The 26,145-nt window shown below is 41.8% G+C and overlaps 1 protein-coding gene across 3 annotated transcripts in view; it reads right to left on the reverse strand.

The window, feature by feature from the left end:
- The window catches only part of arvcfb (ARVCF delta catenin family member b), a 204,569-nt gene that overhangs the window by 128,666 nt on the left and 49,758 nt on the right, over nucleotides 1-26,145 (reverse strand). The gene's annotated exons all lie outside the window — the stretch shown is intronic.

Consider the following 26,145-nt stretch of genomic DNA (forward strand, 5'->3'; position numbering starts at 1 on the left):
CAAACAAAGCAGACCCCAAATTAAACAACTGGCAGGAAAGGAGAAACCAGGAAAGAACCAGGTGGATGTTTGAACTTTAGATCCCTGATTGAAATGTTGGGAACCAAAAGTTGTTTAAATATGTGAAAGTGGATGTTGGCAAAATCCCACTAAATGGCTTGGAAAATGAACTATTCAAGGTCTTGAAGACCGTGTTTCGTTATGCGTTACACGCCTCACTGACAGGAGCAGCGTTTCCATTTGCCGTCTAGTTGGGCCAACTGGAATCACAAAACTAAATTTGCCTAATGGAAACATCCCACTTTCAGAAAGCTTTTTTGTTTTTTGGTAAAACATATTTCAGCTGGGATGAGGGAGTTTTTCGGCTGTATCAAAATTGCTTAATTCTGCAAATTTGCAATGTAAAACACGTTTTTCGCAAGTCATGAGTTATGTGATCAACAACTGCATGTTACGACTGGGAAACACGAAGAAGACGACAGGAAGTGGTAGGATGACGATGGAGCAGCATGTTTTTTAATTATCGCATGAATTACCATATTCACATGCGATTTTATTTAATGGAAACCCCATAACTACGAAATTGTGTTTGTTTGTTTTTTCTTTTTCTTTTTTACAAAGTTTTGTGCACTTTTGTAGTGGAACTGCCGAGGTTTATAAAAGCAGAGTTTGCATCATTTTAATTCCACTTGCACCTCGACTTAAATTGTAAAATTTTTTGTGTCATTTCAACAATTGGATGTCTTTTTGAGTCGGCGCATGGCCTGCAGCCACTGTAACGTTCAGAGATGAGTCGGAAAATCAAACTTTTTTCCTTTTGGATACAGGAAAAAAAAAAAAGCAAATCTGAATGTACTGATCAGGCTTTGTGGGGGTTGCTTTCCAAAGTGGGGAGCACCACAGGGTGCTAGCGGGGGCCCTCAGAGCTGGAGAAGATTGGCTTCCAGTCAAATTCATCAAGCTGCTTTGATTCTCAAGCTAGTGTAGCATAGCAAGAGCCAAATAGACAAGTTTCTGATAAGAAAAAAGAAACCAACCAGCTTTGGAAGAAAAAAAACTCTACAAACTTAAAATCAACTCTATGAGGGGAAATTTATGCTACACAGATATGGAGTAAATAATAAATAGTAAATAAAAGGTTTATGCTTCTTCTTATTACTTCTCCATGGTATGCAAAATGTTTGGGAACCCTTGCACCAGCAGGTGACTGGTATCAGCTCATGACAAACTTAATCACAATTTTTGAGAAAATAAACATGTTTGCCATCCTTCCGCAACACGGGAATCATCGCCACGACGCCGATGTCAGAAATAGTCTTGAATCATTTAAACTTTAAACAAACAGTGTCCAGATATTAACAAAAGACAAGACAACAGCAATTAGTTCCTCACTGAATCAAAGAGGCCGGGAGGTTCCCAGGCAGATGTCTGACTGTCAGGGAGGAAGCAGCACTTACTCGATACACAAAGCAAACCAATTTGTCTGCCTGACCTTCACACTCACATTGAAACACTTGAGAAATACAAACATCACAAACACAAGGAAAAGATAAAGGCCCTTTCTCGGTGCTGCAGGGCAAATTTTGTTTAATGAATTGTGCCAGGGGATGAATGACTCCGCCATTCAATCAGACCTGACCACAGGTTCTGCTGAGGAGACACGAGGCCTGCCAGCTGTAAACTGCTGGACTGACCGCCCCCATGAAGAAGTGACTGATGACGGCTTCAGACTCTCCTGCTCCCACCCTCCCTTGCGGCTCGGCGTTTGTTCATGCTTTCATTTTAATGGGACAAAACAGCTGCTTGAAATTTGCTTCGCAGCTAAAGGAATGCTTTGAGCCGAGATGACGATCGAGTTCATCGGCAGTTCATCTTGCAACGTTTGATGATGGGAGTAGCAGCGCGTCATGCAGTTTGTTAGTATCTCAGCGGTAAAACACCCACTTTGGATTCCCTCTTGCCTTCAGAAGTGTTGTGATTCTTGCAACACGGGTGATGAAAAGACGCCTCATTTGCTGATTGCTTGAGTTTGTGATGCTGTCCTGATGAAAGTAGCCATTAGAAGACGGGTTCGCCACTGTCATGGTCAGCAATGACACTCGGGTGGGCTGTGGGGTTCAAATGATGCTGATGGGTCCAATTGGGTCAATTTTACTGCTGTTTTTTTGACCACCACATGCCATGCACTGCGATTGGTACACTTTACTTACCATATTTCTTCAACAGGTTGAACCATCTACTCCTCTATAGTAAGTAGGTTACCACAACTCACTATTGTGTATTCTCATTTAATATTTGGTTTTTGGTTTTTCTCCATCTGCACGGAAACCCGAGCCTGATCTGACCATCCATCAAGTAGTTCTGGTCATCAATCTAAACTCTAGCAGCTGCTGAGATGAAACCAATTTGCTTCACATTTCAATAGTTAGAAGTTAGTTTTCTTTATTAGACTTAATGCCAACTTTTCATAATTTCGGCTTCGTATGCCTTCCTCCCATCGTTTCTCACTGGACATGTTGTCTTTTTTTAAGGCATTTCTTATAGACTGTGGTGATAACCTGTGAAAATCCAAGTACATCTGCAGCTTCTGAACCACTCAGACTGAAACGAGCAACAAAAGAGTCAGAGTATGATCCACCTGTTGATGCTGGACTTTCAGAAAGGTGTCTTCACCGCATCCAGTGGCAGCCATGTGATTGGCTGGCTTGCTATTTGTACGATCAGTCTAATAAACTGGCGAGTGAACGCGAGTGCAGTCGTTAATCAATAGGCCCCTGGTGGCTCAGAGGCGCAGCAGGTACGAGATACGCAGTGTTCATTATTCCCCACGCTCCATGTCCGTCACCGTAAGACGTTTGACGAAAGAAGAAAAATCATATTTTGAACTGCAGACGCTTTGGCTCGAAATCTAAAAGACAAACTACTTCACAGAAGTTTCACAAGAACAAACTGCCTTTGTAAAATATACATTTTCTGAAAAATGAACCTGAAGAATATTTTGCTTATCCTTGACCAGACGCCTATTGATGATGAAAGAAAAAAAGAGAGAGAAAATAGGCTGCATTAGCCATTTCTTGACTGTATCTGTGATTTGGATATCTTCTTTTCTCCATAGATTTCTCTTTTCTTTTTTTTTTTAGTGTGTTCACTTGAAGCCCAGAAAGGCTGTGAAGAGCTTGGGTTTCTGCTGGAAACATCAAAGACAAAAATAAGCCCGACTGTGTGCGTTATCTCTCTCTCTCTCTCTCTCTCTCTCTCTCTGTCTCTGTCTCTGTCTCTTTGGATTCCCGAACTGAGATTATATTGACCTGCCGTCGCAGCCCACAATGTTACTCTGATTAGTTCCTGCTTAATTTCTATTTAAAGTGACGCTACGGTTTTGTAATCATCAGGTCAGCAAGCACAACAGAAGCAGGCCTTGGGAATGAGAAGATTGATGGTCAGTGATGATAAATGAATAAATGATGCGTCTGCTGCCCTCGCTTAGTGCTGCTTAACCTCCCGCCCGATCCCGTGGCGCTGACCGGAGGTTAATAGCGGGACGTGGTGATTACTTGGGCGGCAGGGAGAGGTTTCGTGCGGCTGAAGAGGTGTTAGGGAAAGGCCAGTTTTGACGCGTTGCTTAAATACTGGAGATCGAGATGGAACCAAGACCTGTAATTGAGGAGGGAATGGCGGTAGCAAGGTTCTGCGTCCAACAAAGTACTTTAACGGCAAACGAGGACACAGACAAATAACTTGATGGACGAAGGCGTTCCAAATACTCCCCTACAATCAGAATTATTTACGCCGGCCTCCAGAGAACGGCGGCACTTGCCGCCGCAGCTGCTAAGCCCTTCTCCGCAGTGACAGTACGAAGCAGAACCCTCATGCGGTGTTTGTGCTCCGTAGCAGCACCTGATGCACCACCTGCTGTGTGATACGCAGACAATTGCATAATTTATCCCACTTCAACCCACACTGTTAGAGGAGGACCCCAGTGAAGTTCTGTGATTAATAATGAATGGCGAGCGAGGCTACGCTCGCGAGCTGACGATCTGAGCGTCTGGGGAACGCCGCACTGATCAAGGCCTCGTCTTGGTCGTCAGAGCCTCTTTGTATTCACAGAGAGAGAAAGAGGGAAAAAAAATTCAGTCATCGTTCATACAGGCTTCTGATGGTTAGAATATGCAAGATAGCTTATTGTCAAAAGCTAATCGTTAGCATATGTGGGGTTCAGACAACACATGAGAGTTTGAGATCAAAATAAATTACGAGTTGCATTCCCATCATTTTTCAAAGCAGATAACTTTAAAATCCACTCATCTGGCCTCCTCCCTCTAAAACGGAGAAACGTTTTTATAAATGGATGCATCTGGAAACACAGAGGGGAAACGTCCTATTGCTGTGATCAAAGGGTCCTGAGTCGTGAATCTGTGTTTCCAGGGAAGTAACAACACATTTCTCCAACCGCGGATACCTCGAGCAGTTAGTCAGCAGCCACTTCATGTCATGCAAGACATTTTATCATGCAAACCATCTGCTGAGAGGTGATGGTTTGCATGGTTTAACCCACAACAACCAGATGCAGCAGCAATTACGGTTTTCCTCTAAAGAACCATGAGCACCGGGTGCATGAAATAATTTCTTAATGCTAAATGACACGTTTTTATGAGAAAACCAATAGCAGGTGTGAAAAATAGATGCCCTTGAAATATTTGTAATTTCATGGGAAGTGGACAAATTTTGTGTGGTTTTTTTTTTTTTTTTTTTTTGTCTTTCCCGTTTCCATGCATCGTGACTGTATTTTAAACATTCACTAGTATTAGACCTGGTTACTGTAAATGCTGCTAGAATTTTAGTTTTTCGAACAACCAAACTTGTCACAAGAAGTCATTATCCACCATGGCAAATTCAACGCAAGCTTGTATTTTCGCAGAGAACTTTCAAGTGCCACCTCTGTGGTACAGAGGTGGCACAGTAGAGATTGTTAAGCCATCAATCTCTACTGGTTTCCTCCTTACCCACATAGAAACCTTTGCTCATGAAAGCACACACTGGTGGCTGTGAGGTTATTGAAAAGTAAGTAAATAATTGAAGTTGCTAACAAGCTAATTAGTTAGTAGTTTAAAAAAAACAAAAAATCTCAAACAATGTATATATTAGTCGACTACATTATTAGTCTAAAATGTCACAAGAAGAATCTGGTACATTTGAAGACGTGCTATTCAGCTAGGTTTCTATGTTTTTATGTTACTGACTACAATCAGGTATTTTTGTTTTTTCTAGATTTGTTGAGATGTTTCAAATTTAATAAGAACTTGCATTTGCCTCAGCGGACAGAGTCACACGCTGATAGCACTTCACTGAACCAACACATTTTATTCAAGTCCACACCTAATAGTTAAAAACAACGACTGGAATAACCGACTCGTTTTCTCAACGAATCCTGTTCTCCGTATATAAAGCTGCACCTGTACTTTCCTGCAGCAGGTGTGGGACACGGCGTTCTGGCAGAATCCCCTGACGTCTCTGTGTTTCTACGTAATTGTTCACCAGAAACAATTGCACTGTTGATGTTCCACATGTGTGGATTTTGTTAAAAGTCCAGGCTATTTGTGAATCCCAACAAAACGATTCATTTTTTCTTATTTTTTTCTTGTTGGTCTACGCAAAACAGGCCCGTCATCGGAGCGGGTACACGGGTTGTAGGAAGGCTCGGGCATCACAGGGAGCGTCGAGATGGAACAGGCGGCGGCCCTCTTCGCTTTGAGAGGAGGAAGAAATTGTTCTGCCTCATCAGAACTCTGTGCCTCTGGAGATGTTAATGAAAAGCAAGTGATTGAAAAAAAGCCCTGGCACGGAGAGAAAGACTCCCTGCCAAGACGGAGTGAGGTCCCTGAGAAGTTTGAAGGGGAGAGGGAGCGAAGGCGGAGAAATTGATTGGCTTGTTTGTATTTCGGACCGTGCACGCTATTAGGCTCTCTCATGCACTTCGGGGAGCGACTTTCAAAGGTAAATTTGTTACCGGTTCATTACAGGGAAACTCAGGTCCACCATCGTCTGGCGGCGTGTCTGCTGTAACAGAGTCAGAAGCGGGAGGGAAGCGGTGGGGGATCATCCAGCTTCGGGGTTTTATCCGTCTGTAATATCTGACCTTGGTACTCCAGAGGATAGCAGACGCTCCGTAGAACAGAGGAGGGAATTGTTTTGTTTTCTCTCAGATTAATCTCATCACAGTTCACAGGAATTTGTTTGCCAAGTCAGATGGAACCACATCAATTAAAATCTCATAAAACATGACTGACCTTGACCTGCTTATTAACCCTTACAAACAAATAAGATAAATAAGAATAAATTCACAAAGAAAGGGAGGCGTGTTGAAGGTGCAGAAGCAACAATGTGCATTACGCGGTCCACTGTTTTATCTGTTACGACTCAGAGTTGAAATACAAATTAATTAGTTAAAAGGTTTCCCGTCTCCAGTTGATGGCGAGCATCTCACTTCCTGGTTATCCAGGAAGTAAGATGCTCAGCATAGTAATTTTCTCAGCATAGTTAAGACAAACTAACTTTATACAAAAAGACACTGCTTTAAGGACATCAATTGGACTGTTTAGTCAGACTGGAGAAGAGACTACATCCATTTAGAACTGTGTAAGGATTTGCTCAGACTTTGCTGCTTGTCTTCCTTGAAATAAGAAATATTAAAATGTTGAAATTATGCTGTATAACAATGCTACAGAGTTGTGTCTATGACCTTCACTTTAGAGAATATGTTAGTTTGAGCTCCAATGAACTGGCTAAACAGTTAGCAAATGCTAATGCTAGCCATTTTCAGTAACTTTTAGACATACAAATTGGTCCTTGAGTCAATGTAGAAAACTGTTTTAAATAACGTTAGCCATATATTGAGTATGAAAATGTAGTAGCTCATCACTGAAAGCTTTATTTGACATGATAAGTACTTTTCAAATCTGTTTAGCCTGAATTCATTTTGCCTCCAGCCTGCCCACTGGTGAAGATCATGACACCACAGGTGTTTGACATGAAAGGTCAGGGGTCAGGAGAGGACTAATGTGTCAATGCTTCTTGACCACGAGTGACGGGAAACGAAGAGAAGGATTGGGCAGTCTGGTTGCTATATTAGTCTTTTGTTGTGAATAAACAAAGGATGGAAAAAGTAAAGTTTTGGTTTAACATTCTGCCTAAGTTCCCACATGATGACTGAAAGAAAGAGGACTGGGTACAAAATTGCCTTTCTTCTCAGGGTGGCCGAGGAGACATGTTGTCAGGGGTGACAAACAATTTATTTATTTTTTGTGGAATATTTCCAAGGTGAGTCCTGCTGAAGAAAGACTCTGGGGAAACACCCAGAACTTTCTGGAAGGATCATTTGTATCCCTTTTTTCCTGGAGAATGTCTGGATTCCCTCTGATCCAATCTCCAGGAAAGAAAAGAAACAAAGGAAGATAGGAAGGATAGATGCATACTTGACTCTGGCCTGGATTGGCCCATGTTTGATCGAGGTCTGGGTTCATTAGGCCCGAGCAGCGAAGCGCTGGCGAAGGCCTTTTGAATTTGCAGGATTTCTTCTTATTTCTTTATCATTGTTATTTTTCTGCCGCTTTACACGGCTGTTTGGGGCCTTTAACATATTCAGAAACTCACCAAACTTGACCCAAAATTGCCCAAAATTTTACCCTAACCCTAAAATTTTCGGAATCGCAAGTGGGCGTGGCCAAACCTCATTCTAAAATCTCCCCTTTTATAACCATCCATAGTTCTAAAGTAGATGTTGGGTGTTAATTGATTACAGCACAGTGATAAGGTTAACATCAAGTTGTTTTTTTTTTAACAAAAAAGACAGAGTAATCTACGTCTATTTACAATTTACGTTTATTTACAATTCACAACCAAAGTAATCTAATGCAACAGGGTGCAGTCTTTGCAATGCAAGAAAATGACAAAATAAAGCTTTGATTTATAATAAGCTGTTGAAGTGGAAAGTATTTCAAATTTATACAGATTTGCTGAAGTGATGCACAACATTCTGGTTAGTAACCATAAATTAAAGGTGACTGCGATGCCTCTCAAGCCGCCTGGCTTTATTGTGTTTCTTTTGCACCGAGCCACAGCTCATTACACAAAAATAAACACTTTGTTTATGCCGATTACGGCGTAATTAAGAAGGACATTTTGTTAGCGCTAGCAAGCGGATAAAAACTCCACGGGGGGCAAAAGGGAGGCAGATGATTAACCGTCGACAATCCCAAAGTCTAATTGCAGTTAAGTGGTGAAAAACAACACCATGGCACAGCCATTCATGCCAAATTGAAAGTGAACAAGATGTGTCGGTGTGAGGTTGTGTGCCGGCCGGATGTGAAGGTCACTAGAAGCAAATGAAATCTCTCTCCTCACACGGAGAGAGATTTCATTATTCGAAGGAAAATGTTCAAAATTGTGGCATCCACACTTACGGCTGTAAAATGACAGAAACTTACAGCATCAGAAGTGCGTCTGCCGAGAGGCCGAATGAGATTTATGACACGAGAAGCACATGAACGTGAAGCAGAAAGGAAATAATTCTTAGTTTTCACATTTAATTATACTGGCAATACAAACCTGAATAGCGCGTCACGCATTACTACCAAATAAAAATAATAATACTAAATAAATAGAGCAGAGTTGGCCAAAGTGTGGCCCGGGGGCCATTTGTGGCTCTTGGACTGACTGTGCGCAGGCCTTCAACAGAAATTCAAGAATGATACAAGTTTGTCTCGTCCAGCACAGGTGGTTGATGCAAATGCAGACGTTTTAGTTTGCATGTTCTTTTAAGGGACAAATGTGAGTTGAGTGCGATCATTTGACCGTTAAACGCAGCGCTGTTCCTGGAAACAGACCCGTTCCTACAGTCTGTGCAGGTTTGGCCCCGACATGCTGCTCAGCCATAACCCACGTCAGCAGCTTTGTGCCCAAGTTTCACGAGAGGCAATCAAATCCTTGTTCACCAAATCTAATCGGTAATCCCGGAATATAAAAATAAATTTTTCGAGTGCAGAGATCCTAATGGCCATTTTCTCCATGAAAAAAAAAAATCTCTCGTAATGATTTATAATTTTTACACTTTTGAAATGAAAATAAATAAATAAAAGAAAAAACTATGCTGTTGTGAAGGATACAGCTTTTCTCTGAACAAAATACAAAATTATGTTTTTAAATTCACAGTAATTTTCGGTTCATCATTATAGTACATTATACTGGGGATTTAAACAGGTCAATGTATTTTGCTTTACAGAATTTTTAGGTCTTGATTTCACATACTATTGATTTCACTGAATAGTTTTTTTTAACAGTGGAGCTTTTATTTAACAAAATTTAAAGTTAAATTTTCCTAAATATGACCCAAATCCTGACCTTATGATTGAAAGTAAATTTGTTCAATTAAGTCCAAAAGACTTTGAAAACTGGACGGATCAACCAATCGATCAATCAATGTTATTTATAAAGTACCTCTCATACTAAAAGCAGCTCAAAGTGCTGTTTTCCAAAGGGCCGTTTTCTCCACCAAAATGGCTACACCAAAAATTGTCCTTTGTAATGGTTTGTAATTTTCCTTTGTTGCACATTGTGGCTGATGTCTGCAGCTTCCTCAGGAAGGAGAGAAAAGCTTCTCATGCCGTTTGATCGGCATCACGTGACAAACCCAGATCTGAGCTGGCAAACAACTGATAGTTGAAGAGAGCTGAGGATCCAGAAGCAAAGAGAAGCCAATAACAGGAAGGCGGAGAGAAGGCAGCCTTAACCTTGGCTGCCGGCATCCTGAGACTTTGACGGTAAAGACCCGAGATGCTGCTTCGAGAAACTTCAGCGTGACTGAAATTCATCCTAAATTTTTACAGATGTCAACAAATGCGAGGAGAGACGCGCAGTAATGTGGGGGGCAAAAAAATCAGTCAAATGTCTTTCTGGGAAATTGCCAGTGAGATTGATCAAAACGTATTCCTCTGTACTTTGGCATTTCAGTTTTTTACAACCGAGCTATCGGCTAACGCTCTTATCTCAACAATTCATTGGAAGAAGTTGAGATAAGAAGCCCCAGCCCACAAGTCTACATTATTCAGAAAAGTTTCCAAGTGTTACACAATGTGAAGGAGTGAGGAATATTTTAAGGAATTGGAGGAAACAAAAGCTCCTTACTGGTAAACATAGACAGCTGGAAAAAACCAAACTAAAAAGTCCATAGGACCAAAGCTCCCTGAGGAGGATTTAGGAATCTTTAGGCCATTTTCTCTCCTCATTTCAAAGCAACGTCCTCTTAATCTGCACAAAGCCTGGAAGAATCTCACTGCACCACGTGAGCGATTAAGCAGCGCTTCCACTGCAGGAGCAGAATAGCAGTCGGCTCGATGTGGATGTGGAGCTGCAATTAATGTCTCAGACAGTGGAAGAGCGCTGAGGCTTCACAGAAAGAAAAACAGCCACGTAATTTGTGCAAATGTTTGAAACGGTTTCCTAATGTCGGGGAAGTGCATTTCAGGATACATCTTAGATTAATTTCTGTTGTGACCAAACCTGTGACTGGACCTGTAGATATTAATCTGTTATTATGTTACAGATTCCCTATAACTGCTTCTGTGTGCATCTCTAACACACCATACGTTACTGACTGGTTGCCTATGAGTCCTCCTGTAGGACGCTGTAAGTATTCCAAGGCATGCAAACAATTAATGGTTTATTAGATTAAAATGAGTTCCAATCAATCAATGAATAATGTCACTTTAAACCTTCTTTCAACATTGTAGTTTGGCTGCTGTCCAGAAGAGGCCGCTGCTGGACCGTTGGCACGGAAATAAAGATGGCGGGGCCATACCGGAATGGGAAAGAGTCCGGCATGGGATGACAAAACGCACTTTATTCAGTTCAGTTTAGCACTATAAACTCGACAGGCTCCTTGAATTGCTTTGAAATATAAACACTTGGCGAGTTCCTTAAGTTGTCACCTTGATATCGCTCATTCAGCCGAGCCGCATGTCGGAGCAGTGTCAGCTTCATTACCGACGTGACAGAAAAATGGACGCCATTATGCTGAAAAACTGATGGTTAATTTTGAAGGTCGCTGTAAGCTGATGCGCCTCAAGAAGCCGAGTTTTAACATTCCTTCAAGATCAACAACAGTCGTTCTGAATGAACATGTCGCTGTTCATGGGGAAATGTTCATGTTGTTTTGCTGCTCAGCCAGGGGCTCCTGTTTTGCTGTATTTTATAAATATGTCTAAGTTTATTAGTATGAGGAAACCACAACTTTATTTGCTCAGTATTCAACATAGCTGACAAAATAATAGCAAAATATGTTATTGTTTTTTTTAAATTCTGCATATTATAAACAATTCTATTGAGATTTTTAAGAAAATTCACACTTAATTAGTCATTAGATCAAGATCAATGAACTTTATATTAACTCAATCGATAACTTCCAACCTGTATGTACCCAACATTAAATTATCTATTGGTTTTTACTTCATAGATGTTGCTGTGTTTTGTAGGTTCCCCCATTAGAGAGCCATAAAAGCTTTGAAAGGAACCTGTAAGTCACTTTGTAAGGAGATCAGTAGGAACCAATAGATACCAAGTAGGCCCTGTGAAATCACCGTCACATTCAAGCTGTAAGTACCCAGAGACACACAAGTGATCCACCACTTCATGTTTTGCTACCAAAATAGTTTCTTTACCTCAGTGTACGCATGAGTCCACATTTTTCCGTGAAACAATGTAGTAACCTGTTTAAAATGTACATGTGTATGCTATTCCAGGACTCTTTCTTACTTTGTTTCTGCTGTGTTTTGGGACCGTTTTTGTTCCGAAACACATTTTTCAAGTAGACGGACAATTAGAAATCTGAAACAGCCACTCTCCTCACTGTAGATGCCCAGCAGCTGATGACAGACGAGGAAATGTTGAATGATTTTCCAGAGAACAGAGTGGAGCGTTTAGCAGGTAAAGAGCCAATTATTTCCTCAAGGAACTAGAGAAAGTCAAACGGGAGCGAGAGAGTAATTCAACATTAAACCGTAACCTGCTTCCTGTGTCAGCATGGAAGCTAACAGTTCATTGGCCGACGAAGATAAACTCTGACATTTCATGGCGTAAAAAAGAAGATATGAAGTCACTTCAAAGCAGTTTGGGTTTTCAGTGAAAGCTTTCACACACAAAAAGCAGTTGCCGGGTTAAGCTAAGCCTGACAGAAGTGTGAACAACACACACACATCATCATTCATCATGTAAATGACTCTTGCTCCTCTGAACCTCCTGCTCCTCTTGTAAAGCATCATTTAAATGAGCTAATGCCTCCTTTGGTCCATGTATTTCTGTTGTCCAAGCAACTCTTCTACCTGCTTGCACATCTTCCTTCCCTTCTCTTCTGGAAATGTTGATGTCATCAGTAAGCACACCTGCACCTCATCTGCTCCCGTCGACGGAAAAGCTATTCCAAACCTCACGAAGCACCCTGATCTAAGCAGTTAATGTAACATTGCTTTCTGAAAACAAATGATCGATTCTGATGCTTACATGTTTTACTGTCTGAAGCTAAATGTGCTGTTGGAACACAGCTGTCTTTTGCCGCCAGAGGGAAAATCGATCAGGTGTCATAACGAACGGCTTCAATGATGCGGCCGCTGTCTTCTCGGCTTAATGCGACCGCGTGTAAAGCGGCCCGGGCGACACCAGGAGAATGGCGCTCTGATGAGCCGGCCTGAGCCCTGCTGCAGCGAGCGTGTTTGGCCGCTGATAACTGTGCCCAGAGCTGCAAAGGAGAGAATCCCATTACAAATAGCTGCATTAGGTCTGTCAGATTGTGCAGCTGAGGCGGTGCATCTCCATTGACCCCGCACTGCCACGGCGCCCCCGTGGGGTCGGAGCGCTGCCCCCTCCTGGGACAAAATGGACCTCAGCACTTTTAAAGAGAAAGGGGGTTGGGGGAGGTTGCACTCAGGAGGCATGGATGTGAATACAAACATAAGCAGACACACACAGTAGGTAAATACTTTTGCTATACCGAGTCATGCTGTGAGATGCAACTTTCAAGTTGCACAAATGAATACACGAGCAAACTGACACAATTAGCAGGGCTCCAAATACGTTCAAGGAATCATTCAGGTGAAGTGAGGTGATGTTCTGCTGCATATTACGTTACTGCTCTTGTTGTGCTCATATATGAATCAAGATCATTTGATCCAGACTTGAGCAATGAACAGTACATTTTGTCAAATGTCATCAAAATCACCAAGCAAATACACATCAGATGTGTTGATCAATGTTACACTTCCTGCTGACCAAAGGCAACTCGAAACAGGTTAGCTTTTGGCCTTTATTTAAAGCTGCTAAATTTGTATATATGTATATATATTACATATTTGTTGAAGCTGTCACTTTGTCATGAAGGTATAATGGACAGATAATCTGAAAAAATAAAATCAACCTCCTCAGTGCCAACTGGAAGCAACCAATCAGAGGCGGGAGGCGGGTCTTAGCGCTGTCAATCACCCTGTCATGAATGCCAAAGATGGTTCAAAGTAACCATTTAATCTAAATTTGCAAAGATGTTGCACAACAAAAATGATTTTGTCTGAACGCCCATTAAGATACCAAACATCATGACTGAAGGTAAAACAGTCGGAGAGCTACAGCACTGGAGAAGCAACAACATTTATTCACAATGTTGAAATCTAAAGGTTCATCAGTACTTTTCTTATTGACCAAAAGAAAGGTAATGAAATGATCTCAACAAACTAAATACTTCACATTTTGTTCAAACGGAGTCAAAAAGCCTGTTAACAAATGTTTAAAGTCAAATTAAGCTGCAAAAGTTTACAACTGCTCACAAATCTGCTTTTTCTGCGCTCTCCACTGTGAACACAACGTCCAAACAAAATCCAATCTAAAGCTCCTTAAAGAACTGACAGAAATCAGGTCAGAACCTCACATCTAGGTCCTGTTCTCTTTAATAACGATGCTCCTCGGACCAACAAATCAAAGTTTGGCTATTTGTTGAATCCAGAATAAACAGGAGACGCTCCATGAAGATGTTTGCCAGTGATGGCGAGGATCTTAGTTTGAGACATTTGGGGATTATATGTTGGTGCTGCTAATTATTTACTCGGCCAGTAATCGTTACTGTAAATTTGTTCAAATTAACTCAGTGGAAACAGAAGGAAAGCATGCTGCTTGATTTCAGTGAACATACAGGGTTTTTTTTTTTACCCTGCAGCAAACACTTTCAGTCCATTTACTCAAACCAAAGCAGCGACATTCTATTATTTTCTTTCCCTGCGTAATATTTCTTCTGCAGGACAAGTCGGTGTTTGCTGATTGCAAGTTGCACCTGAAGAAGACAGCATTACTATTGTTTCGAAAAAATTTTGTGGTGGAAATTAACTCGTTTTTTTTTTCTTCCTATCAACAATGTCCCCAATATCTCAGTGTAGTAAAGGTAATGTGTCAAACAGCAAAAAATTGATCTGACTCACTGAATCTCAGCTTTAAGCAGGAATTAGTCTAAAAAGCCCAATTGCGGCTAAAACTAAATGATTCCACACGTTTGCAACGCCGCTGTCTCTCCCACCTGCAGAATGACAACAATGTAACCTACAGGAACTGCAGGAGGAGGAAGGGGAGGAGGAAGAGGAAATGAGCCCACTGCATAAGTGGTATTGATTGAACTGGTCCTTGTCCACCCTCATTTATAAACAAGGCTGACCTGCCACATGTTTATGGAGGACCGGTCACCCTGACAATAAGCGATGCTGGTGGGAATCCCGGTGACACCGGTGGAATGCACTTAAAGGAGGTCAGCACGAAACGGGAGCAAACAGAGCAAAGACGCAGAGCTGAAGTTGCTGCAACACTGTTTCCTAACTTCCTACGGATGCTGGCATGTCTAATAAATGTATGTCATACATGTCTTAATGTGAGATGTATCGAGTCCTTTTTTGTCTTTTAAAGTCCAGCATGCATTTTGATTTTGATTCACATGGATTCTGAATAGTGCATGCATATAAGGATCAAGTATGTGCAAAAGTTCTAATGTTCTGCTGCATCACAGGGGGAAAAAATGTTCATTTTCACTGCACTATTTGTTTCATTTTAGTTATTTTTTCCGTATGTAAAAGATCAACTTACCAGGATGAGTGATCGAGTTTATTTAAGTTACTAGTCCAATAAATCGGTCAGAAAGGAAACTCACCTGCAGGTTGTGTCTGCAAAATGTAAGGTATGAGTAAATAAAGTAATCATGGGGTTATGTCTGTGATTTCTGACCTCTAATTCTGACATTTAAAAAAAAAAAATCCACTGCTTAGCTGGAAATCAAATTACATAAGTTGCAGTCTTGAATAAATAGGATTTCACTGGTGGAACATGGAGGTGTTTAGCTGTGCAAGGAAACGCAGTGCAGAATCATAAAGACTCCATTAAGCCACGACGTACAGCTTGATTAGAAGAGAGAATCCTGTTGTTTTTTTTTGTGCTGCAAATGTCAGTGAATCGGCGCCGCCAGATTCAAGATAACGTGACATTCAATTCTCAAAGAGCAGACGGATCCGATCGCAGCAGCTGAATCATGTGTGCGATGACAGAGATAGAGTTCAAAGGCAGATTTTTTAAAAAATGGATACGGGCTTTGATCTCTGTATTGAATTCAGCCTAATTAGAACAAAGATAGATATGCTTCACGCTACCCCCCCCTCCCCCAAAAAAATAAAAAAATACAGGCACACAACAAGCTCAGAAATGTGCCATCCTTGGTTCCTTGCATCACTAAAAGCGAGTGGAGACGCCCAGCAGGGTAACACAGGAGTCAGAGCAGCAATTTTTGGGGGAAGGGCAATTAAATTCAAGGGAAAGAAAGCAAACAAGAACATGAGCGAATGATCCGTGTTGAGTGTTCCTATCGGAGCCGGAGCCCACAGCCAGAATGGTTTGCTGCAGAGAGGCTCCTCTCTTCAGCTGATGTGAAAAGCAGCAGCTGTGAGGTTCCGCGAAAACAAGACGCAAATTAGGCTCCCATCTTCGGTGGGAAGCAGCGCCAGTGTGTTTGCTCAGACAGCAGGCCTCATTCAGAGCGCTTTGATCAAAGGGCTGACAGTTAAAACTGTAACAGTCTTGTCAGGCTGAGCAAATCCCAAATGTGAGCCGATATAAACAAAGATCTCCTAATTAGCGTTAAGATTACAGAGTGATGGAGGTTGCACTCCTTCTTCTTCGACGTCTCGGCGTCAGTCATGCAGGGACGTTTCTGGCAGTCAGACGTCTGAGTTATGCAGGCCCTTGTTTTCCACAATTGGGAATCTTATTTTGGCGGGGTGGAGAGGACCTCCAGGGACACAGAGCGACGTGATGGATGACTTCAGTCAATCAGATCAACCCATTGATGTGCAGGCTGGTTCACGGAGGTTTGCTTGCTCCTGGAGCGCTGAGGGGACTTCATGGAGGATGGGCTCGCACAAGACACTGTGACACAACTGTAGTCTTAAAGATTACAGAAATACCTATGAAGTTTTTTCGTTCTGTTTGCCTTGCATTGGGATTTTATGCGGCAGACAAAGTGATGGATAAATGACAGCTGAAAACAACTTGAATCAATGCATCAAAGAGCCTGAAAGTTTTATCCACAACTATATTGTTAGTGTCATTTTCTTTCCGACTAGGATTCTAAACAGTGAGCATATGGCATTTCATGCAAACATTTGTTCGATTTCTAAAATTCTTCACAACGTTGCTGCTCCGCCTTTAAGGCAGTTTTCTCTCTCTGAGATCAGATAACATGACCAGAGTCACGAGGGCGCCCTCCAGAGGCGAGTGCAACATCTCGAAATGTAGAGTTTCTTTTAATAAAACTGCCTTCTCTCTCACCTGAAGAGAACGTCGGAATACGCTGGATAGTTTGCCGAATGAAATCTTAACATGTTCTAGTTATGAAATGTTTTCACATCTGGCAAAAAGACACGGCGGTCGAGTGAGCAGATTATTGATGAAGGCGAAGAAATTGTTTCACGAATAGTCCGATGGTTTGTAGTTTGTTTTGCTTGGTTTCAGCCAGATTTGAATAATGAATTATTTGGCAAATAATCTTAATTTCTAATTCAGGTTTTTCAGGATCTGTTAAATCATAATTTATTACATCAACCTGCCCAGCAAACTGCAAATGGAAGGGAGCATTTAAAAAAAAAATTTTTTGCTATCAAGCGTCTCTCCTTTTAAAAGGTTAATGAAATGTTACATGTTGTCTGGGTGTAAATAAATGAACATTGTAAGAAGTACAGTCTTGACTCTTTTATGAATGAATGTGGTTTGATCTACACCATTCCTCCACAGTTCCACCTGTCTGCTCGGGGTTGATGCCCTGCTGGTAGCTCAACCTCCATCAGAGTCTCAAGTCTTTCACAAAAATCCATCTTTCCATCTCGGACCGGCTTCTGCCGAATGAAGCATCCCCACAGCAAGATGCTAACCCTCCCCTCCCCCTCACGTTTCACTACGGTGAAACACGGCGGCATCCTGACACCAATATGAGTGTGAAGCACTCGTACTCCTAAAAGCAACCCGACACTCCGGATCGAAACCACTTTTGTGCTGGATTTTCCTCCTGGGCTGGGCTGCCCTGCGACTCAAAGGCTGGACAACACTCCGTGTCACATGGTGGTAATACAAGTTATTTTCTGATCTTCCAAAAAAACATTTACACACACACACACACACACACTCAGAAGGATAAGAAGGAAAGAGAAATTACATGGCAGGAAGGGGTGAAAATGTTCTTAGTTTGGAGATATTTCAAGGTAAACATGAAGTACACTGAAGTATTATTAATATTATTATTGCTACATTTGATCAATTTTAAATGAAAGCTGCAGTATATGTACGTCATGCTGTGGTTATGATTTGTTAATACAGTCTGAGGGACTGAAGAGCTGCTAAAAAGAGTCACCCTGAAAATAAAATAATTTTCTACATTTTATACATCACAAAAAAACTATTTTGTGATGTATAAGTACAAACCTAAGAATAACTCTGTATGAGTACTTGGAAGAAGAAAGTACCTAAACTGAAGTACTGAGTCTGAGGCTGATGAAATGTTGAAACGCTGAGTTATCTGGACACTCGCGTTAAAATAAAAATGTTCCTATTCAGCTTCTATTAAACAACTGGAATGTTTTATATTTTAATCCTAAACCACTCCAAAACTTTCTCCCCAACTGTGTTCCTTGGACTTTGTGATGTTTGCGATTCACAAATATTCATAAAAATAAACCAGCGAGTCACTTTTTATGTTGAGATTGAGATGTAATGACAAGCCGACTGGAGACGATAAAGAAAAGGGGCTGAATATAAATGTACATCACACTTTCCGGCTCCAAACACATCAAAGTTATGAAACATTTTGAGGTATGAAAACGTTTGCGAGGCACTTCTGGTGGCCACTTAACACAATGAAGCTAGACTTTCTGGATAACGACCAGAAGAGTAACACAATTCTATGTCATATTGACAATTTTCCATTTAGGACAGGATTAGTGTCTAACAAGTCGGCTTTTCATGTTCTCTCCGCTACTTCCTTCCCTCAGTTACACAAAAAGCCTTTGCGCATTTTCCTTGAATAACGACAGGAAATTGACATTTGCCCCAAATTCAAGAATTTCCCATATTTCCAAAACAAGTTTCTTCAAACTATGTATCAAATAGTTTTCATGAAGGAACGAATGCAGCACAAGACATTAAAAAAAAAAAAAACAATACAGACTTCATTCCCCCTGGCTACTTCCTGTTCATAACAGAGGGGCTACGTAGGAAAGCAGAGCGGGCCAAACCAACTCTCCAGTCGAGTCTTCGAACTGGGTCTGAAAGGAACATCACAAAGTGCAGCAGACAAAGTAAACGGCACTATGTGTAAGTATTCAGCACTGTGTAAATCTTTTATCTCACAGGCAGCAGAGCTCAGGGTGCAAAAATAAGTTGCAACCTTGGCAGCCTCGTATGTAGCTCTGCCTTTGTTCGAGTCCTTTGAGTGCCTTGTGGAACGCTGACTGCTGATAAAGTGTTTGCATCTATCGCCGTCTGTCTTGGCCCATCTGGATTCAGGCTACGCCGTGGCAGCGATTCCTCCCTTCGTGTCCCCTTTGGCTCGGCAAATCACCCCCAGCCAAATACTGGCGGGTTTTCGAAGAGGCCAGCGCATCCGTCTGCTCCAACAGCGACTTTGGCAGGTCACCAATAACCCACTTAGATCTTTCTTCTGCTAGAAATCTCCTCGTTGGCAAACCGCTGACAGTTTTAGGTAGATTCTGAGGGCTGGCCTCTTTGCTCGACTGGGATCTTTGACTCTCTTTGTTTAAGGTTATGTAATGGCGTCGTGTGGATGAACTTCAAAGACTGCACCTTCTTGCAAAGCCACTAGTGCTGAATTAATTCAGAGTCATTCGCTCAATTTCAGTCTTGATCAGCAGCGATAATCACCTCCTCTGAAATAATTGTCCTTCTTGGATAATTTGTACTTCTTACTTCACCCGATGTTATCCATCAGAAACTATTCAGCCATTGGAGTGTTTTGGCTTCTCATTGTAGGGAATTGATCATTTATCAAGGGGTCCTGGTGCTTCTATCTGATGACCGGTGGGTGACAGAGGAACTTGGGTCACCAGCCCATTGCAGAGACACACAGAACAGACAAATCTAAGAGACATTTGTACAAACTTGGATATCATAGTTATAAACCTAACAAGCAGCTTTTTGAATGGCAGCAGGAGAGAAGACATGAACTCCAAGCAGAACAGGTCCAAGCTGGGATTTGAGAGAGGCAACAATGCTAACAATGCATGAATGACGGCGTCCTCGTAACGTTTAACATAGAGTTTCACCGGCAAACAAGTGAGGACGACTAACAGAATTCATGCTCAGTATGTAATACTGTGTCAATAATTTTCTATGTTGATGATGGAAGGAATTCTTTTTCCTAAACTACTTAGGAAGTAAAAAGCTAACAAGAATATTTCAAGTAAACAAACTCCCTCACTGTTAGAACTAAAATACTGAAATTCAACCAACAAACTTATTATAGTGTGAACTTTGAAAGGAAACGGTAATTTTTCACAAAAGTGATTTTTCCCCCCCCTAAATTGGACAAAAATCAACAACATACACACAGGGGCCAGAGTTTGTACACTTTTGTTTGTTCAGTACGGTTTAAGAGGGCCAGTGTTATGCTTGGTGTAAGCCTTTCCTAAACATGCGGCGATGCACTTTGACTGACGATCCAAATGTTCCTAGTCTGCGCGCTCAATATTACTTTACTTATGAAAAAAACAAAAAGCAAGCTTTGTTAGGTCTTTTTTAACATTTCTAAAACACCTCCCATTTAAGTTTTTTTTAGTGTTATTACCATTAGTTATTAGTTATTACCAATAGATGATTACTATTCATCTATAAAAACTGTGTGTAGCTTGTCAATCCTCTGTTTACTAGTTGTGCGGTTATGTATAGATGTCTGAGCAGACCATTGGTTCGAAACGATGGCCTGATAAGAATGAACCAGGAAAAAGAGTCACCAGTTTTAACTCGGTCTGATTAAAAGTGCACCGCCTCTGTCCTACATTACATTTTTATACAAAATTAGCCAGCCATGGTCAGGCAGCAAGAAGTGATTTTTTGATTAACTTGGTTGCCCACAACTTATGGTTAAGAGCAGCATTATGAGCAAAAGATGCCTCTAACCCACAATGCATGGCTGCTTAACATCTCCTTATTGTTCTGCATTGAAAGCCTCTTCATAAAATCCTACATATAGCCATCTAGCTGCTAAATGGAGAAGAAAATTGTGCCAGTGAACAAGCCATAAAAGAATATTGTGTTGTGTTGGAATGTTTAATGGCCGTGGTTCGGCTGCTGTGGGGTAATGGATGGATTATACAATCGTACGAGAGCGAGTGAGCGCAGAGCGAAGGAGAATTCAGGTCAGTTTACGGATGTTGCGATGAATATGATTATATGTGTGGCAATGAAAAGAGCTGTCAAAGAAAAAGAGAAACAAAAAAAAAACCTCAGAGGAACAAATATGCAGAAATTGTAACTGTGCTTTGGATTTATGTGTGTTGAAATTCAGCCAGACTCCATTAGCGAGGAGCGGTGGTTAATAACTCATGTATATTTCCTTGCATTGGCAAAACAACAGTTTCTATGCAAAATACAAGTACGAAGAAGTAAGAGATACACGAGTAGCTTAATTTTGGACAGGTTTCAGTTTTCACACATTGCTTATTGACTTAATGGACAAATCTATTGAGCAACGACCCGGGTGAGACGGCGCCAAAGCTTGGATCAATTGCTGCTGTTTGTTCTGCCAATAATTTGCTAATCTCTTAATTGAGGCATTGATGATATTGAACATACTCTTGTTGGTGACTTTATTAGCAACTCCTTACTAGTTCCAGTAACAATCTGCCCTCAGAAATGCCCCACTTCCTTTTGGAGTCAACAATAATGTTGGAAACATCCCTCAGAGATTTTGGTCTGCAGGTATATCAGCACTTTGGCATCACGATGTTGCTATCGGTATAAAGTTACATTATATCACTCATTTGATCCTCCTATGAGCTGTTTCAGTGTTCCTACAAGGTTGGTGGCATCAACTGACTCATTTACTCTTAGGTTTAGACTGAAAAATACTTGGAATCAGAATAATATTAATCCTGGGATTGGACAAACTTCGTAAAGGTGAAGTGCATATGAAGCTGAAAAAGTTAGGCTTCTTCTCTACCACATATTATGCATTCTAATGATGAAACAGCAAATCTATAATTTATAGCACTTTCTGCATGTCTGTAGGTTATAATTACTGTGGTATTTTCCTTGCAGAAATAAAAATAAATAAATATAAAGAAAATGACAGCCTCAGACCAAAAAGCTGTAGAGGTTTTCCTAGACACGCACTTTGCAAAAAATATGCTCTTTTCTATATAAAGTTTGTTCTCCGCCAACTTTTTTAACCAACTTGATACTGAATGAAGTTAAGCTCCTGGGCAGGAACGTGGCTCGCTTCCCAGCTGGACTGCTTGCACCTGTGGAGATGTGCAAGTCAGCAACAGAGATATCATCACAGACGTCGCCGCCGTGGCAGCGTTTACCGGCACCCGAGGCTGGAAGTGCTCATTTACAGGGAGGGAAGCAGGTTAATGAAACATTATTGATTCCCCCTCCTGCGTCCCTGGAGATGAGCGAAAGCAACGCCGACACTTCCAAACTTGGTCTGCCTCCTCCGCTGACGGTCAGCCTGCTGGGTCGCGGCGCTGGGTTCGTGGGGACGGCTGAACAAGAGGAGGATCTGAACGGGCGCTTATACCGTTAGTGCCGTTCGACTGGAGGAGAAGTGGAGGACGATGAACGCAATGGAGGGGACAGAGGGAGCCGTGAACCTTGACTTGATGATGGATGGATGAGGGGGCTTCAGTTTGCTGGCTACAGGTGAAGTTTGACATGCAGCAGACCCCTAATATTGACAGGGGCTTAGGGCCCACTGTCGTCCACCAATAAATTAAATTTATAAATACTTCAGAGGCCCTCTAAAAAAACACTTGGGACTTCCTCTTAATAGTTCAAGTACTAAAATATTTATTAATACACCGAAATTAATATCTATACCCTACAGTTGGCAATTTTTGTCAGCCTGTTTGCTGAAAATAATATAAAATAAATGACCTTTCAGATATATAACCTTATCTGAACAGTTATATAAGATGAACTTCCCAAATAACATGTCAGATTCTTTTTTTCTTTTCTTTTCTTTTTTAGAAACGGCCAGAAAGCGGTTTATTTGGCTTGTTGGTATCACGTCTGACAGAAATGACAGAGATAAATGACAGAGACCCACACCGAGTCATGCTCCACCTCCCCTCCATGTGTGGTCTGTCTGCAGCCAGAGGTCCTGCTGTGGGCCCATTCTGGGACTCAGCGAAGGGAGAAATCATCACCCATCGGCAATCAGATCAAATCAGCCTTCGTCTAAAAAAGAAAAACCTTCACAATGTTACGTTTTCTTCCCCTGCGTTGTAGGCTCACAGGAATGAAACGGACAGCTGGAAATGGGTGATAAATTTAGACATCTGTTAACCAGATGCTCCCGGTTTGAGCACCTTGACCCCGCTGACTTAATCAATGCAACTACGTTTATGAAACCTGTAATTTGGGCTAGCTGGTTCTCAGAATGGGAATCTGAATGGGTTAAAAAGCATCACGTGCAGTAAAACCATGTGCCAAGTGCACTGGACTGTTTCAGATGTCTAATATATTAAAACAGTTTAATTTGTGTGGTTCGGAGTTTGAATCGTGTCAGACCCTGAACACATTCCCTTTTGAAATTTCATTTGTCCATCTGGTGACTGAACCTGGATGTAGCCGAGCTGAAGTTGTTTTCTCTGGTACAGTGCAGCTATTGATCGCAAAGGATTGACACTTTCTCACGATGTGGGTCTGGAGACGGATTTTGGTGGGGAAGTTGATGCATAAAGTTTCTCTGATGCTTTCAGGATGCATTCACACCAGCCCTCTTCAGACCGCTTTAATCGAACTCTAGTTTGTTTGCCTAGAAAGTCCAGTTCGTTTGGGGAGGTGTGAATGCACAACCCTAACTCTGATGCAGAACCAAAAAAGACTACATACAGGTGGGCTAAAACCTAGGTTTAGGTTTGACTGAAGTGAACTCTGGTAGGGTTCGAATGCATATGTGAATGCCAAGCAGACTGGAGATCGCTCCAGAGGGAGAAAACGGACTCTAGTGCAGGGTATTCTGGGTAAATACAACCAAAGCAAACATGTTTCTCAGGCTAGCAGGAGAAATGTCTTGCAGTTTTTTGCCAAAGAGAAAGAAATTCTACAGCCACAAAACTCTGATGATACTCCATTGATGTTCACATTTTGTGAAGAAGGAAGTTGCGCTTATGTTTTCAGAGGTTTTAGTGTCATTTTCTTCAGTGGTTGTTGGTACAGCGCCCCCCACAGGCGAAGGGAGGAACAGGGTTTTCAAAGGGTTGGGTTTTTGTTGACAGCAAAATGTGAAATCAAACCACACAAGCTGACAACGTGACAAATGTTGCAATTTTGCATCCAACAGCTTACTGGATTACCAGGTCTTAGAAAATTTTCCCCGCCCTTAGAAAGAGCTAAGAACTGGTTCCTTAGTTCTTACCATAAAACCAAATCCTTGTTGGTGTTATGTACACACCACTTATAAGTTGCTTATAACCTCAGTTCTTGCTGGCTTAGAAAACGCCATGTGTCAGTGTATTCTGTTCTGCAACGGCTAAAAAAAATCAAAGGTTTCCTCCTCACTGTTCTTCTTCCTACATCTCATTTCTCAAACCCTCCTCCGTTCTTACACAGCCTTAATGATGGCATCATTCAGGCACCCAGTGCTGCAGCGCTTTAAAATGCATCAGTTTTGAAGAAGCATACAGAATAAATACACCACCAAACAAGAGTCATCGAGTAAGATTTAATAACCTTTAGTCAGTGATCACACTGCGGCTGCAGAGCCAGAGAATCTGTGCTCAATGATTACTTGTACAGCTCGCTAAATCTAATATGAGAGAGCTTCCCACCGCTGCGAATGCTGCGGTCCAACCCCGGTTGTTACTTTTGTTATTGCAGTTCATCACATTCTGCCTCTGGGAGCAGATGGGATAAAATAGGGTAGAAATAAATGACCACAGTGCTAAAGCTCGAAAGCTTTTGTACATTGGTTAAAGAAAACCTGCTCCTGTGTGCAAATTATGTCAAATTAATATGCTGAATTTTCTTTAGAGCTCTTTGGAAACCAATTTAGGTGTTCCCAAAGACAAAGCTCCACTTTTCTGCAGATGACTCTTGGCTGTTTGAACACGTCAACTGCTTTCACGTCGTCCGTCCATTTTCTACGCCTCGGAAAATCTTCAAGACCAGTAAATCTTACAGGAATGTTTTGGAAAGTTGAGAGGAACTCAGAGTACCTGGAGAGAAATTTCATATGCGTGGAAAGAAGATTCAAAGTCCACACTGAAATGCAGTGGGGTTTGGAGTCGAACCCCCAAACCTGCCAAGCAACAGCGCCGCCATGTGGAGGCTTCTACAGAAAACGGAAAGTCTGTCTGGATGGGACTTCAGAGTCGGATAAAATGCGACTTCTGACAGAAGCCGTTTTGAAAACTATTAGATGCACATCTGATTTAGAGCCACAATGCGGGAGTGGCACAAAATAAATTTGTCGAGTTGTGAAAATATTGTAATCGGGCCGTTGAGACTGCCACGCAAAAGTCAGATATGGTCAGAAAAAAAAAAAAAATTTGGAGTTGGATCGGATTTACCTGTTGCCTGAGCATAGCTATTTGAACGATCTTTGCCAAGTGTAAACATCAGACATTAATCCTCAAATTAAAAATGTCTTAGTTTTTCCAAAAACATTGCCAAAATGTTTCATTTTTCTGATTTCTGCTAACAATTTTTCTAACCATCGTGTCACCTCATCTGCTTGATTGCCCCCTTAATACATATTATTCCTCTGCAAATAGTAACCTTTACTCTGAGAACGGCTGACGGTGAGGGGTAGGTGTGTACAGACATCATCCCACGAGACCTTTCTGTGTTCCAGACTCAATCAGATGCATGTCAGGAGGAGGTTAACATAAAATGAGCACTTCATTACAGGGGATACGTGGGAGGGGACGTCTCCTGCCAGAGATTTGAGCTTTTCTGGAGCCGCTCCTCTAATCTGCCATCACCTCCTTCACCCAGCTTGTGCTGAGCTCCATGCTGAGGCTGGCGTCCTTGAATGCGTGACTCTAACAGGATGGAGGAAGGGGAGAGGGGGAAAAAAAAAAAGAAAGAAAAGACTGAACAAAGAGGCAGAAACGAGTGGAGGGGGGCGGGAGAGGGAGAGGAGAAGGGCCGGGCAGAGAAATTATTCAAATCGCTGTTAGATTTGTAGCCCCGAAAAGGATCCTCATTAGCATAACTTCAAAACCTTGGCGCTCCAGTCTTAATAATACACACGCTTTGAGTCTGCCTGTGAACCACCTCCCCGCTCTGTAATGTTTCTGTTTTTGTATTTGCGCGGAGGCCACGGGGTGCGGAGTCGCGTGGGAGAGA

This window comes from Poeciliopsis prolifica, unplaced genomic scaffold, assembly GCF_027474105.1.
Source record: "Poeciliopsis prolifica strain line A6 unplaced genomic scaffold, Auburn_PproV2 SCAFFOLD031, whole genome shotgun sequence".
Classification (NCBI taxonomy): Eukaryota; Metazoa; Chordata; class Actinopteri; order Cyprinodontiformes; family Poeciliidae; genus Poeciliopsis; species Poeciliopsis prolifica.